Source organism: Diabrotica virgifera, chromosome 3 (assembly GCF_917563875.1).
Source record: "Diabrotica virgifera virgifera chromosome 3, PGI_DIABVI_V3a".
Classification (NCBI taxonomy): domain Eukaryota; kingdom Metazoa; phylum Arthropoda; class Insecta; order Coleoptera; family Chrysomelidae; genus Diabrotica; species Diabrotica virgifera.
The window spans coordinates 23248659-23265464 of NC_065445.1; the positions used below are offsets into that span (position 1 = coordinate 23248659).

The window sequence follows — 16806 nt, forward strand, 5'->3', positions numbered from 1 at the left end:
TGAGATAAATGGAAAAACGAAATTTTTTGAGTTAATACACTTTTGAACGGGATGTGAGCTTATATCGTGGGATGTGAGATATTTAAATTATGGCATGCCACAATGAAATTGTTTCAGAACGTATTCTAATCATATATACCCTGTTTTTAAACCAGGAGAAGTAAACTCAAAGGACAGATTTACACCCAAAAATGTCATTAGATAAATCACCAGATTCGTCTTCTTTTTTGGTTGATCATGTCGGCCTTCGACGTTAATCCATTAATGTTATATTATACCGATACGTCGCTAAAGAATTATAAAAACAAATGTTTTTAGAACTAAAAAAATAAAATAAAAATTCCATTTTTATTCAGTTGCAATGCGAAGGCAAAACAATCTTACTTTTCAGTTAGAATACGGAGCGCAGTCCAGCCCTCCGAATCAACGATTTTCGACTCTTGTTGGAGTCTCATCGGAGAGAACGTAGGCCTGCTACTCCATGCTCCAATTGACCAACACCGAAAGTTTATCCCCCACACCGCAACTGACGTGAATGAACTAGGTGACTATAGCGTCATCTGGAAATTGAAAGATGAAGTAGTTTGCAATCCTAATAGCAATATTAATAATATTTAAAAATATTAAAATATTACTAAAAGATTTTTAAAGGGGAGGTACTGAGGTACAAGGAAACATAAAAGAGAAGAGAAAATTATATAAAAAGTGGCAAGAAACCAGATCGGACATAGATCTTCAAAACTATATGGTCGCCAAAAAGAAAGCGAAAGTAGCAGTAGCAAAAGCTAAAGCAGAAGCGTATTCAAACCTATACGATCAACTTGATACCAGGGAAGGCGAAACGAAGATATATAAAATAGCCAAACAGAGAGCAAAGAAAGCAAAAGATTTTAATCAGATTAGATGTATCCGAGATGAAAATAATAAAATACTAGTTCACGAAAGGGATGTCAAAAAGAGATGGAGAAAGTACTTTGACAGCTTATTAAATGAAGAATTTGACAGACAGCCTGTAGAGTCAACGGAGACAGTAGCAGCAATGTTCACCAAAATAACCAACGAGGAAGTGGCTCAAGCGCTTCAAAAAATAAAGAAAGGAAAAGCGGTAGGACCAGATGATATTCCTGGGGAAGTATGGAGAGCATTGGGAGAGACAGGAACAAGGTGGCTAGCAGGTCTATTTAATAGAATTATGGAAGTTGGACAAATGCCAGACGAATGGAGAAGCAGTATACTGGTACCTGTTTACAAAAACAAGGGAGATATACAACAATGTACAAACTACAGGGCTATAAAACTGCTTAGCCACACCATGAAAATATGGGAAAGAGTAATTGATAGACGGATACGTGAAGAAACCGAAATATCCGAGAATCAATTTGGCTTTATGCAGGGTAGATCAACAACAGATGCAATTTTCATTATAAGGCAGTTGATGGAAAAATACAGGAGTAAAGAAACAAACGCTCATATGGTATTCATTGATCTTGAGAAAGCATATGATAGAGTTCCTCGAGAGATTCTGTGGTGGGCACTCAATAAGAAAGGAGTCCCTGGTGAATATGTAAAGATTGTGAGGGATATGTATGAGGGAGTAACGACTAGTGTTAGGACAGGTGTGGGAGAGACTGATAAATTTCATGTGAAAGTAGGATTGCATCAAGGTTCTGTGCTTAGTCCGTATTTATTCTCATTAGTTTTGGACCAGATAACAGCGAAAATACAGGGTAACATTCCATGGTGCTTAATGTATGCTGATGATGTCGTGTTAGTAGGAAATAGTGAAAGAGACTTAGAACAAAAACTGGAACAGTGGAGACAAGCTCTGGAGGAAAAAGGTTTAAAACTTAGTAGGACAAAAACAGAGTATTTGGAATGTTCATTTAAAGATGGAGCTACTACAAATAAAATGGTATCTTTGGATGGTGAAATGATTGTAAAAAGCAATAGTTTTAAGTACCTAGGATCGGTATTACAGAGTAATGGAGAAATAGATGGAGATGCATGCAGTAGAATTAGGGCTGGATGGATGAAGTGGAAAGAAGCGAGTGGTGTGTTGTGTGACAGAAAAATTCCAATGAAGCTGAAGGGAAAATTCTATAAAACAGCCATAAGACCAGCTATGATGTACGGAACTGAATGTTGGGCAGTGAAAAAGAAAGAGGAACAGCGAATGCATGTGGCGGAAATGAGAATGCTTAGATGGATGAGTGGAGTGACAAAGAAGGATAAAATTAGAAATGAGTATATTAGGGGAAGTCTAGGTGTGGCACCAATTGATGCCAAAATGAGAGAGCATAGGTTAAGATGGTTTGGTCATGTTCAACGTCGAGACGTTAACCACCCAATACGAAGAATAGCTGAAGTGCAGATTCCTGGAAGGAGTAGGAGAGGAAGACCAAAGAAGAGCTGGGGGGAGACGATAAGGCAGGACATGTTGGTAAAGGGGATTAACATTGATATGGCCCAAGATAGAATTGTGTGGAGAAATGCAATTAGGGAAGCCGACCCCGCATAGGGATAAGGCAAAGAGAATGATGATGATGACTAAAAGATTTTTAAATTGAAAACTTATTGGTCCATTTTCTTGGTAACACCTCCATGGCTTCTAAAATTTGCAAGCCAGATGGATGCTGAAGCGAAGAAGACAAGAGGGAATTCAAAAACTTACAATTCACGACCCCGTCTGTTCAGCTGGTAAATTCCAACAGAAAATGGACCTAGTTACTCAAAGAAGTAACGACCAATATAAAAATAAAATAAAAATTTCATTTTTATTCAGTTGCAATGCGAAGGCAAAACAATCTTATTTTTCAATTAGAATACGGAGCGCAGTCCAACCCTCCGAATCGACGATTTTCGACTCTTGTAGGAGTCTCATCGGAGAGAACGTAGGCCTGCTACTCCATACTCGAATTGACCAACACCGAAAGTTTATCCCCCACACCGCAACTGACGTGAATGGACTAGGTGACTAGCGTCATCTGGCAATTAAAAGATGAAGTCTTTCTATTAGGATTAAAAACTACTTCAACTTTCAATTGTCAGATGACGCTAGTCATCTAGTCCATTCACGTCAGTTGCGGTGTGGGGGATAAACTCTCGGTGTTGGTCAATTGGAGTATGGAGTAGCAGGCCTACGTTCTCTCCGACGAGACTCCAACAAGAGTCGAAAATCGTCGATTCGGAGGGCTGGACTGCGCTCCGTATTCTAATTGAAAAATAAGATAGTTTTGCCTTCGCATTGCAACTGAATAAAAATGGAATTTTTATTTTATTTTTATATTGGTCGTTACTTCTTTGAGCAACTAGGTCCATTTTCTGTTGGAATTTAGCAGCTGAACAGACGGGGTCGTGAATTGTAAGTTTTTGAATTCCCTCTTGTATTCTTCGCTTCAGCATCCATCTGGCTTGCAAATTTTAGAAGCCATGGAGGTGTTACCAAGAAAATGGACCAATAAGTTTTCAATTTAAAAATCTTTTAGTAATATTTTAATATTTTTAAATATTATTAATATTGCTATTAGGATTGAAAATTACTTCATCTTTGTTTTTAGAACTCTTCATGCAGACTGATAATCATGAGAACACAAAAAATAGCCATTATAACTTAATTAACCTATCAATTTTAAATGCCAATAGTGTCAAAAATTCATAAATGTCAAAATTTCATAATTTAATGGAGTAAACTGCTTGCCTGCGGTTGGACCAATTACAAAAAAGCATTACAGTGCGGTAAATTTGAAGCACTCCTAGTTTAAAAACGAGGTTATAGTGATTATAAAACGATTTTTTTCTCGTTAGTAATGATGACTTTATCATTTTATATTATAATATTTAGTATTTTTTCTTTTTATCTCTGGTAAATTTGTTTGTTAAAAATTTCTATTAAAAAGCAACGTCATTCCGTCATTTCAAAATGATGCATAATCTGATAAACTTATTACACTATTATAGCAAGACTATCAAAGAACGGACGTTCAAACTTTTTTTAATAAACTTTTATATGAAAATCCCTTTACCTTTCAGATAATAAAATAAATACTGACTTAATTTTCTAGATAGACGCGTATTATACAACAGGAAATCAAAAAGGTCATCCATATCTTTATAAAATTAGTTATTTTACATAATTCAGCCTAGATTTAGGCCTCAGGACACAGTTATAAAACTCTGAGAGACAAAAAGCACCCTTAACCAAATTTCTTACTTTACGAAGTTGACACACTACGTAGAAATATCTACCTTGAATTACAGAAAATATGTATATGTACACTGTATTTATACACGTCACTTAACTACTTTGATTTGTGGATGTATCTTGGAACTCTTTACATGCTCAACTGATATTCTTTTGTGTTCACCAAAGAAGCTGTAACGGTATATCAAAAAAGTACACCGGTCTCAAAGCCCCAGGCTACTACAATATAGCGGCCGAATTTCTTAATTGCGGAGGGAAGACTTTACATAGACAATTACATAAACTAATAACACTGATTTAGAATGACCAGAAAATATCAACAAAATGGCACGAAAGTGTAATAATCCTTATTCATAAAAAAGAAGACAAAACCAAGTGCTCCAACGATAGAGGAATCTCCCTGCAAAAGCTTTATTTTTTACTTAAACCAAAGGATGGGAAACCAATAGAACTACATATTCATAACCTCTTCATATGACTTCCAAGAAGCGTACGATTACATTAAAAGGGATTAGTTGTGGAATGGGATAGCATTACTTTTGATTCCCAAAAGACTTATCCAGCAGTGGCGGCTCGTCAGAGGAGGCAAGGGAGGCTCAGCCTCCCCATAAATTTTTTACACACTCTCACTATTATACAACGTGTAAATTCCATATTATATCACTAATTATCCATCCATTAATATTATCACTAATTATCCATACGTACGGAGCATTAGCATTAGATCGCATGATCGCGTCTCAGCTTTATTACATATTATTGTAGGCAGGACCCTGGGTTACCCCGAGATGCATGAACGGAGCCGAGAAGCCCAGCAGTCTCCGTTGCTAATGCTCCGTGCAGCGCAGCAGGCGTTTAAGGAGACCCGGTCTCCTAACAGTGTCATCCACGGTGCCATCACACGCTGCCCGGAGATATACCAAGGGAGGCAGAGTAGCTTCTCGGCTCCGTTGCGTGGTTGCGTGCGTCTCGGGACAACGAATTTTACGGTCCTGACTAAAAATAATGAAAAAATCTAAAAGTGCGAATTTTGTTATGAAATTTGGTATGTGGGGTTATAATAATATTTGGAACAACTTGCTCAAATAACTTTTTCCGATATCTCTAACTCAAAACAAAATATCGGTAATTTATCGTGTTTTTGAATTCGCAGTAGGCCGCGTTTAGAATTAAAAAAATTCAGTTGAGTATCTTAAAAAATTTGAAGCTTCATTATGTATGGACTGCAAAACTTCAAATATGTATTTATTTTGATATGCATAGGTATCTATTTACAAATAGATGGAATTTTTAACAAATAAACGACACAAACTTTGGTATTAAACTTTTACAATTAGACTAACTATTTTTAAAATGATATATCATGAAATTATGAATTAGGATGATATTATGAAATGTAAATAAAAATTGGTCAAAAAATGGGGCCTTAAATTAAATTTTTTGGCGCATTTTTTTGTTAGTGCAAATTTGTCTAGATATTTTACAGTTAGGTATAGCCTCCCCTATTGTAAAAATCACGAGCCGCCACTGTTATCCAGCTGGTTAAAGTATGTGTAAATGGCGACAGATACACAGTACGGATAGATAATCAACTCTCAGTCGCTTGAAATAAACAGTGGCCTAAAACAAGGAAACACACTGTCATCTCTCCTCTTTTATAAAATCCTGGAAAAAGTAGTAATACAATTAGAACATAACTATTGACAGTAAATAGACCAAAATTTCTACTAGCATACGGAGATGACATTGACATTGTGGGAAACACCGCTATCCATTGACCCCAACTATTCTCCTTTTCATGAACATTTTTCAGTGCGTCACAAATTATAGAAAAAAAGGTAAGTCCGTGATAATACACATTTATGACATTTATTCTAACGTGACATTTTCGTTAAATCTGACAGTTGTCAAATTTTATTTTCAATTTGGAATAAAACCAAATTTATTGTGTCTATTGCATTTATAAAATGGTATTTTCTTTCATTTGTATAGTCTTATAAATTGTACAGATTATATTGATAATATTATTATTTTACTGAATAAATAATTATTTTTTGATTATGGCGCCATCTATCGACAACTAGAATAATCACAGAACTAGAATAATTACCAAAGTATTCACAGACGTGCGTTTTTTTCTGTCACATACAATTTAATGCGTTAGAGAGAAATCGAATAACTGTGACGCACTGAAAGATGATCATGAGAAAAAGAATATTATGGACGACGTTTAAGATGGAAGCAAGTTGTGCAGTTAGCGAAGACCCACCCCTGATTGGAATGCTAAGAGAAAAAGATCATGCTAACGACAGTTATCTACTTAGCCTTTTTCGGTCCATCTTTGGATATAGGCCTCCCCAATCCTTTTCCATTCTTGTCTGTCTGTTGCTACAGTCATCCATCTAAAGCCCACGTTCTTTTTGATATAATCTGACATCATCTGTTTATATTCTCACGATCTTTAATTTATAAGAACTTTGTTCCATCGGTCTTCTTTTTGTCTTATATTGTGCCTGGCAAATCTCTATTCCAATCTTGCAACTTGTCTGGCATCTCTCACTTTTGCTTTCTCTCTTATCCACTCGTTTCTCTTTTTATCCATTAGTCTTATGTTTAAAATTTTTGTCTTTTCATTGCTCTTTGTGTTTTGATGATGTTGTCCATGTTTGCTTTTGCAAAAGTTTACATTTGGGAATCAAAGTGAGAACAGGGAGTATGCATTGATTGTATACCTTGGTCTTAAGATATTGTGGATATCTTTTGTTTTTAAGGATGTAGCTTAGTTTTGGAAATGCCGCCCATGCCAGTCTAACTCGTCTTTTGATCTCTGCTGTTTGGTTTTTCTTATTAAGTTAAATAATTTGACCCAGATATATACGAGTATAATCGTGAACTTATTCTATTTCATCAAGAAAAACAAAAATAAGAATTTATAAGACTGTTATCAGACGTACAGTAACATACGCATGCGAAACATGGGTGCTCAAAAAGTCAGAAACAGACCTTTTAGAAAGATGGGAGAGAAAAATGCAAAGAGGTGTGAAAATAGAAGGTCAGTGGAGAAGAAGAACCAATAAAGAATTGGAAGAACTATATCAAGAGCCAACGATCACGACGACGATCAAAGCACAGAGAATACGATACTTGGGGCACATCGAGAGAATGGGAAGTAAACGAATGCCAAAAATGGTACTCTCACGAAGACCAATACAAAAGAGGAGGAAAGGCAGGCCAAGGAAGAGATGGAAGGACAGTGTGTATGAAGACTTGAAGAAAAGTAACATTGAGAGATGGAAAGAACTAGCATTGGACAGAAGGAGATGGAGGGAAGTGGTGAAGGAGTGTATTAAAAGACTGAAGTGTAATTAAATAAAATTTATAAGTTTTATAAGATATGTAAGTTATATTAAGTTATTTATTATATTACTTATGTAATCAGAAATGTAAACATTTCAGCCCTAGGCCTACAAGGCCTGTTTCGCTTAATAAATATAATAAATATTCTATTTCATCTTGTCCGATCCTCATTGTGATGTCCTCATCTGTGTTTGTTATGATTTTGGTCTTATGAAACCTACCTACTAAGATTCAAATAACAAAAATAAAACCTACTCTCACGAACAATCAGTGGCGGATCTAGGGAAAGGAAAAGGGGGAAATTAAGGGGAGACCCTAACAAGGTACGAAATTTAAAAAAAATTGTTGAAACATAAAAACATATTAGCTGACATGAAACTTAAACCACTGACAGACAAATTCAACCCAATAAACACATTCTATCTATCTATCTATCTAATCAGCCCTAAACATCCATCCTTGGATATAGGCCTCCTCTTCCTTCTTCCATGCCTCTCTATCTTGGGCAATTTGCATCCATTTTGACCCAGTGTGTTTCTTCAGGTCATCTGACCATCGCATCTGTGGCCTTTCCCTTTTTCGTTTGTGGTTCCATGGTCTCCAATGTATTACCATCTTAGTCCATCTTTCATCCTTCTGCCGTAGGGTGTGTCCGGCGAACTTCCATTTAAGCTTTGCTACTTGGGTAGAGACGTCTTTCACTTTTGTTTTGTTACGGATCCATTCGTTTCTTTTCCTGTCTGATAATTTAATGTTCAGCATTTGTCTTTCCATGGCTCTTTCTGTCTTTGCTATCTTTTCCATATTCTCTTTTGTAAACGTCCATGTCTGAGAGCCATATATTAAAAGAGGGAGTATACATTGATTGAAGATTTTTGTTTTTGGGTATTGCGGGTATTTTCTGTTCTTTAGAATATAAGACAGTTTTCCGAATGATGCCCAGGCCAACCTTATTCTTCTCTTTATTTCTTCGGTCTGATTTTCTTTATTTAATCTAATGATTTGTCCTAGATATATATATTCTTCTACTTGTTCTATTCTTGTTTGTGCCACTGTAATTACTAGTTCTTCTTGTTGATTGGTCATGGTTTTTGTTTTACTGTAATTCATCTTCAGTCCTATCTTTGTCGATTCTCTATCTAGTTCTTCCATCATTCTTTGTAATTCTTCACTTCTTTCTGCTATTAATACAATATCATCAGCATATCGTAAGTGATTCAGATATTGTCCATTTATGTTTATGCCCAAACCATCCCAGTGCAGTTGTTTGAACACATCTTCTAGCGCTTGGTTGAATAGCTTGGGCGAGATGGTATCTCCTTGTCCTAACACATTAGTTAGGAAAATTAAGGGAACTTAAGGCCATGGGTACATAACTCGCAAATATTTTACGGCTATCCCTACCTTTTCTTTCTTTACATGACAAATTACGTGTAGTAAAATTCACACTGGTATGGATATATAAATATTATTAGAATGTCATTCTACTTGACAATGTCATAACTAACTTAAAGAGATGGCTTTTGAATGTTCTTGGACAACTGTTATTTTTTGTATAATTGCAAATTATTAATTCAGCTAATAAATGTGATAATTTTTGCACTAACTATGTATTCAGTGATTGTAATAATTTATATGTACCTACAACAAAAACTAATACTCGATCGAGAAAAGAGGAAAAGTGTTAAAGTGATTTTTTAATAATATATTGTTACTATAGAACGCTTACAATTTTGAACATATTTAACAACAAAATACTTGGATCACAGAATATATCTTGATGTATTCTCTGCTTCTATCTTCTATAAATAATATACAATAAATAACTTTTTATAAAGTTCACGTCTTAAATCAATTATTTATCAAATACACTATATATCAATATTATTTAATCAACAACTCAAAATACTCCCGATTCATGTCAAATATTTAAAATTCTCACTGATTGTCAGTGTCTGACTGACAATATTCTATTCGACTGAGTGCGTTGTATGACAAAGATAGATTTGGAAAATATTACCACGGACATTGTGTTCATTTTTTTCGAATTCTGAAAAAACCAATAAATATTTTTGAAAAATCTAAACGCAGAATGAAAGACTGAATTATTACCGAGGGTCGAAAGTCCCTTAGAATAAATAGAAAATTTATTACGAATGAGATATTTGAAATTAAAAATAACACTAAATTTTCTCTTAGTTTTTCACCCTTGTAACATATTAAAATAAACATTATAGACGTCCTCAGGGACTTTCGGCCCTCGCTAATAACGTAATCTTTCATTCTGCGTTTAAATTTTTCAAAAATACTTATTAGTTTTCTCAGGATTCGAAAAAAATGAATCCCCATTTGAATAGCATTGCAGCCGAAAATACGTACCGATCCTCTTAATTCATATAAATTATTATTTATGTCTCTAATAATATTATTTATGTAGTTTGGGTGTACATATGTCTTTTGGTTGGTGTTTCATTAGAAGTTCACCCTCTAAGGCAAATTTCCCCTCCCAAAGTAAATGTCTAGATCCGCCACTGCTAACAATGGTATTTGTGTTTTCTCTTTCAAATAACAGGAATTAAAATCGTGCATCTTACATAAAAAATAAAACTTACTTCAAGGTATATATTTAGAAATTTATAGCAGTTTCACTCATGTTTCATGTATCAATTTGAAAAATATAAAAATACATGATTCTAATATTAGAGGTAGAGAGTCTAAAGTGGTGACTTAATAGCTAATTTTTTTTTATTAACTCGTGTATTGAGCTGTGTTACAAAAAACTCCAAATGATTATTATTTAATTGATGGATTCGACCGTTACTTGATGGAAGTTCATTTTATCTCACAATAAAACACTGAAAAACGTTTGTTTTCTATACTTCCACAAAATTTATTACAACTATGTTATTACTACAGCTGTTTCGGCAAAGTGCCTTTCTCAAGTGATATATTTTACAATGTGTTTGCCTTTTTTAAGTCTTTAACTGAAGAGGTTGAGGAGTGGGGAGCTGTTTGTCTCGAGTTGGTCATTCAGAATTATATCTGTATTTTTCAATTTATTAATTTCCATTGATTCTAAAAGTGATAGCTTAAGGCCTTTATTTTGAATATGTAGAATTTGAAACTCTTCGTTGAAAGAATGATTATGATCTAGAAGGTGAAGTGCGTATGTAGAAGTGTCTGTTTTTCTATTGTATTTTTGATTATTATTTTGTAGATATTATTGTATGTAGTATTTCTACATATTATTTATTGTAATCTATTGGACTGTAATATAAATTTCCATCTTACAAGTATATTTTTAATTACAATCAATTACAAACAACAACAAAAATGGATGAAAAAACATAGTTTAAATTTATAATAAAATGTACATATTCTACTTTCTTTATTTCACATCACAATGTGAATCTCATACCAATTAAAAAAAAAACTACATCGGTGACCATTTTATCAGAACTTCTCACCTGCGAGCAAGTGGCGGGACATCAATCTTCGTTTCCTCTGATGTAAACCATCAAGAAGAATTCCATCTAGACACCAGTCTTGAAGCTCTAGCAATATTCGCTTGGTGTCCACATAAAATCCTAATATGCAACTTATACATTTCTCCAAATTACAAACTATCTCCAACTAAAATCACAAATTTAATAAATCAGTTTCAGACTAGATTTATTCTAGTTGGTGACTTTAATTCTCATAGTCCTATGTGGCGTCTAAATACACATCTGCGCGTGGCAAGCTAATTGAAAAGGTGATAAATGATTTAAATGTAAATGTTCTATTTACACTTTTTAGCTACACATATTTTCATATCCAATCTGGTAACACATCCTCTACTGATCTAAGTATTTGTGACCCTGGGTCTGCATCTCTCCTCTCCTGGTATACATTGGACGACTTATAAAATAGCAACCACTACACAATCATTATCTCTAATGATACTTCTGAACCCATTGAAACTAAGACTAAATGGAAAATTTGTAAAGTGAACAGGAATCTTTTTAGCGAAAACCTCTGAAAGCCTGACAAAACTACTGGAACAAAATAAGCTCAAAACTTCTTGATATTCAACCCAGAATCCCTACCTTAAAAATACCAGCACTTTGTAAAAAGAACAAAGTTGTCATAAGAAGACTAAGAATTGGACATTGCCGTCATGCATGGTTACCTGATGAGTCAAAGCAATCCTCCTTGGTTCTGAAATACCCATGTCGCCGTCAAGCACATACTAGTTGAGTGCCAGCTATACACCAAGACTCGAAGACTACACAAAAAAAGAGCAAGTATTTACAAGAAAGTCGCTTGTTGAACGTTTTCATGTCCGATGCGGCATGCCGTAGTTTTTTACAATGTTGAAATGAATGAAAAATTGCTTTTTTGTTTAAATTTTAAATAAAATAAAATTATGAAAATACGAGTGATAGTATTTTGTAAGCAGATTCGTGAAGAAACCAAAAAAACCTAAAATAATGATGATTAAACCAATTGCAAACGATTGATAATTAGTTTATTAACCATTTTAAAATTTAATTCTTCTAATGCATTTTTTAAATATTTTTCCGTCTAATGCTAATGGTATTTCACTATCTAGCAAATATAAAGTATATCGTCAAAGTCTGTAGATTATTTTTTTGTAATCAAGCAATTAAATACAGAAAGTAGAAAAAAAATTACATTTTAATTAGTTGTAGACCAATATACTTATTGTATAGATAGACGGTTTTATAAAAAAATATTTATATTTATATAGCAAGTTAAGTAATAGTTATCTGCATAATATCTCCATTTAAAAGGTATTTAGCATGATCAAATAAAATAAAATCAAAATGTAATTCCGTACAAGTTGCAACAAATTTTATATCAAAATTTATTGGCAAAAAATGGTCCTAGAAAAACTTGTTTTAATTGTGAAAAATTGACAGGAACACGAATATATCGAAACAGCATTTCAAAATTTTTAATCCCCGCGACGTTATTAAAAAAATATAGATAAAAACAAAAAAATGAGAACTTATAAACAACCGCGTTTTTACAATTTAGGGGAGTGCATATAGATTTTCACTTCGGAAAAAATCAAACAAGATAGAACTTTTTGTAATTTCATTTAATAAACAACATATCAAAAAGTTCTACTCGAGAAGTGGGTGTTTCATTTTTTATTAAACAAATGAACTACGAAATTTGATGTTTTTTTAAATAACTCCGAAAATATAAATTTTAGAACAAAACTGACTTGACCATTGAAAAATTCAGAAAATTTTACAAAAAAACCTTATATAAAGAATTTTCTAAAATTAAATCTGCATCTTCTATAATTTTTTATTTATAACGCTAAAGGCATCCTTCTCACAAACATTGGCGCACTGTAAACGAGCGTACGGCGAAGTGCACGGTTGAGTTATTTTAATGTAATTCTTTAACTAATGGATCAAATGAAATTTTACAAATTGAACCTAAAAAAAGAATAATTAAGCTATCTTATGGTTATAATAAAAAGAAATAAAATGTATGGGCATAAGTACGGTGGGGGCGGAAAGTGAGCCTTACATGAATTTTGTTTAAAAATGATTTAAAAATGTGTAACTACTACAATTTTTCTTATAAATCCTCAATTTTGAACAACTTACCTTTCAAGCATCGTACTAAATGATGTTTTGTTCAAAAAAAATCTCAAAAATTTAATTCAAATGATATGACGTCTTAAAAAATATAATTTTTGAAATCTTCGTCGTTTTATAGAATTACCACCACTTTAAGACGGTATTACTCAAGTTTGAACATATCTATTACAGTTTTATAAGTGCTTTTTTAAAGCTAAGGATGCAATCTTTAAAATGCACTGAATTATTTTACTTTAGAAATGAAATAGACTATTTCTTTTTGAGAAAATTAAGAAAGATAACAAAAATGTAATACAAAAACCGAAAATTACCAGCTAAAAAAATGTTTATATAAAGTGATCAAAACTTTTTTCTGTAAAACTTACCTAAAATACATTTAATAATAAATTTCAACAATAATATATGTTCAGCAAAAAAAATTTTTTTTAGCTCTTATACAGTATGTCTGCGTAACTTGGAACCTATTGATAACTTTTTTATTATCAGTTTTACGAAAAAAAGTTATTATTTATAAAATACTCTGCATCGTATATAATCTAAGATGTAATCATCAAATATCAAATATAATAAATTTATGTACGAGGTATGTCAAAAAATATGAATTTCACTCAAGAGTAAAGTATCGATAAATTTCACAATATCGAAAATTGTTATTAAGAAAAGTTGTTTGGAATTAAAAATTTGTTTTAGTGTTCAATTACATCCTTCTAATTAAAATATTGTGAATAATAAAGGCACTTAGCTCTTAAGAAAAATTCATATTTTTTACATACCTCGTATAAAATTAAAAAAGTTTAATATCTGATGGTTGTATCTTAGATTTTAGACCAGAGAGAGCATTTTATGAAGAATAACTTTTTTTCATAAAAGTGATAATAAAATAGTTATCATAATTGTAATAAAATGATGATGAGTATCCGTAATTTGAGAAAAAATAGAAAATTTTTTTTCGATTAGAATAATGCAATTGTATATTTAAACATAGTTTTTAATTTCAAACAACTTTTCATAATAGCATTTTTTGATATTCTGAAATATAAAGGTACTTTACTCTTTAACGAAATTCATATTTTTGACATAACTCGTATAAAATTGATAAAATTTGATATCTGATGGTTGAGTTTTAGATTTGACTATCTAGAGCATTTTATAAAGAATAACTTTTCGTAAAATTGATAATAAAAATGTTTTCCATGTGGTTCCTAGCTACGCAGACATACTGTATAAGAGCTTCTGTATAAGAGTTTTCAAATTGCAATGTCATATTCGGATTCAGCATATTCAAAAACAAGATAGAAACATATTTGATCAAAGTAAAATGATGAATTTAACGATATTTTTAAAATTATTAATACAAAACAATTGTTATTGTTTAAACAATTAATAAACAATTAGTGGCCAATTCCGCGAGTAGAACTTTTTACTTTAACATGTATATAAACTAACAAAAAAAGTTTTAGAAAAATATAAGCTTGTTTGAATTTTTCCAAAACAATGCATGTTTTTGTTCTAATTGTACTCCCCTAATTGAAAAAATAGTAACATTTAACAGATTAAATATCTCATAAAATACTGAATATTTTTTAACCAATATTTTTTGCTTTATACTGGTATTAAGCTTATCCCTTCAACTTTGCAGATAAATACGTAAAATTCTTCAGAAAACATGAATTGCCGCAGGAGTTAAAAAAGTAAATTGTGTGCAAAAATTATCCATTTTCAATATTTAAACAATGATACTTTGTACCATTTCTAGAGAAGTATGGACAGACAAGTACAAATTAGCTAACAAGTTTCTTTTATAGAGTTGAGAACCTCTTTACAAAAATAAAGTTGTTTGATGGTGCACAAATTACATGGCCATAATTTTATGAAAATATGAAGAGTATTTTGTAAGCAGGTAGGTACGTGAAAAAATATCCGAAAAAAATGATAATTAAATCTAAGCTACAATCTAATAATAACATATTTTTTAATTATTTTTCGGTCTGATATACAGGGTGTAACAAAAATAGAGGTCATAAATTGAATCACATATTTTGGGACCCAAAATAGATTGATTGAACTTAACTTACCTTAGTACAAATGTGCCCATAAAAAAGTTACAGCCCTTTGAACTTATAAAATAAAAATCGATTTTTTTTCAATATCGAAAACTATAAAAGATGTTTTATTGAAAATGGACATGGGGCATTCTTATGGCAGGAAAGATATTGAAAATGAAGCCGCATCTCGATTAAAACTGGCTTATCGAAAAAGTACTAAGAGGCAAAAAAGTTTTAAAAACATTAAGTTTTAACCAACGATACCACAAAAAAAATTTAATTGGAACGTACACAAAAGTTTGGGTGTTTTTAAGGGAACAAAACCCCCATAAAAATTTTATGGGGTGCACAAATTTCACTATAATTTTTTTGTACGATGTTCCTGCCATAACATTGCCACATGTGCATTTTCAATAAAAAATCTCTTAGTTTTCGATATATCGGAAAAAATCGATTTTCATTTTGCAACTTCAAAGAGCTATAACTTTTTTTACGTGCACATTTGTACTAAGGTAAGTTAGGTTCAATCGATTTATTTTTCGTCCCAGAATATGTGATTTCATTTATGACCTGTATTTTTGTTACACCCTGTATTTACTGTCTACCAAGTATAGTTTCAAATTAGGTAGATATTTTTTGGTAATCAAGCAATACAGAAAATAGAAAAAATGCATAGGTATCAATTATTTGTAGTCCAGTAAAATTTATAGACCGTTTTGTAAAAAAAATTAACGCACCTGTAACAGTAATAAATGTATAAAGCGATTTAATAATTATCTGCATTATCCCTATTTAAAAGCAATTATTATCTTCAAATTAACTGTCTCGTTAGCAATAATACACGATTAAATTGATCAACCTTCTCTTTATCGCCAAAAAGTAAATATAAACGAAAGCTCAAAAACTTACCGGCGAACTGAAAAAACACGAGCACAACACTGGCAACGTTATCCCGCAAAAGCTTTGAACTTTTACTGGAATCAAGGTGACCTTAACTTCATTTAAAACATCGGTGGAACACCGCACGCATGCGCGCGAGTGCGTGTCTCGTGTCTCCACTTTCGCTTTCCATGAAATGCTGGAACTCCCTAGAGAAGCTGACTCACGCGACGCGCAAGATTGCGTAAAAGGGTTGTAAAAGAAAAGCGCCAAAATATTATGAAGTTGTCAAACACATCTGCTTTCCTAGATAATACGAAGCTTTATTTTCTTTGTCACTTTAACAATACATTTCATCGTAGGAGATTGCACAATATATCTTGCATTTACACGAATGTACCGTTGCATTTTATATGATGTCATGTTTGCTTTCAATGTGAAATAATACAGATACAGAATACGAGTACAAGGCGATGTGATCGTGCGTTTCGGCATGTACACCTTGTCCCCATCCTTCTTCCGTTCATTCACTTTTTAACGAACTTTTACGCATGTGCTCTTTGTAGTATATTATCTACAGGATGTAGTTATAAATGTGTGCATCCAAATATACAATTATTGTACGGTTAGAAAAATTGATTCTAATCATTTGTTATTGGTCGATATGTCTACAAAAAATTAGTTTATCTACTCTATGTTA

The 16806-nt window shown here is 32.4% G+C and overlaps 1 protein-coding gene across 2 annotated transcripts in view; it reads right to left on the minus strand.

The window, feature by feature from the left end:
- The window catches only part of LOC114329819 (L-lactate dehydrogenase), an 85828-nt gene extending 69260 nt beyond the window's left edge, over positions 1-16568 (minus strand). The window contains exons 1-2 of one of the 2 annotated variants that reach the window (XM_050646377.1): positions 16137-16568; positions 11026-11191 (exon numbers count right to left, since the gene is read on the minus strand). The gene's annotated coding sequence lies outside the window, so the exon portion shown is untranslated. The remainder of the gene's footprint in view (positions 1-11025; positions 11192-16136) is intronic. The other variant, XM_050646375.1, reaches the window with a different exon arrangement.
- Between the last annotated feature and the right edge of the window lie 238 nt (positions 16569-16806).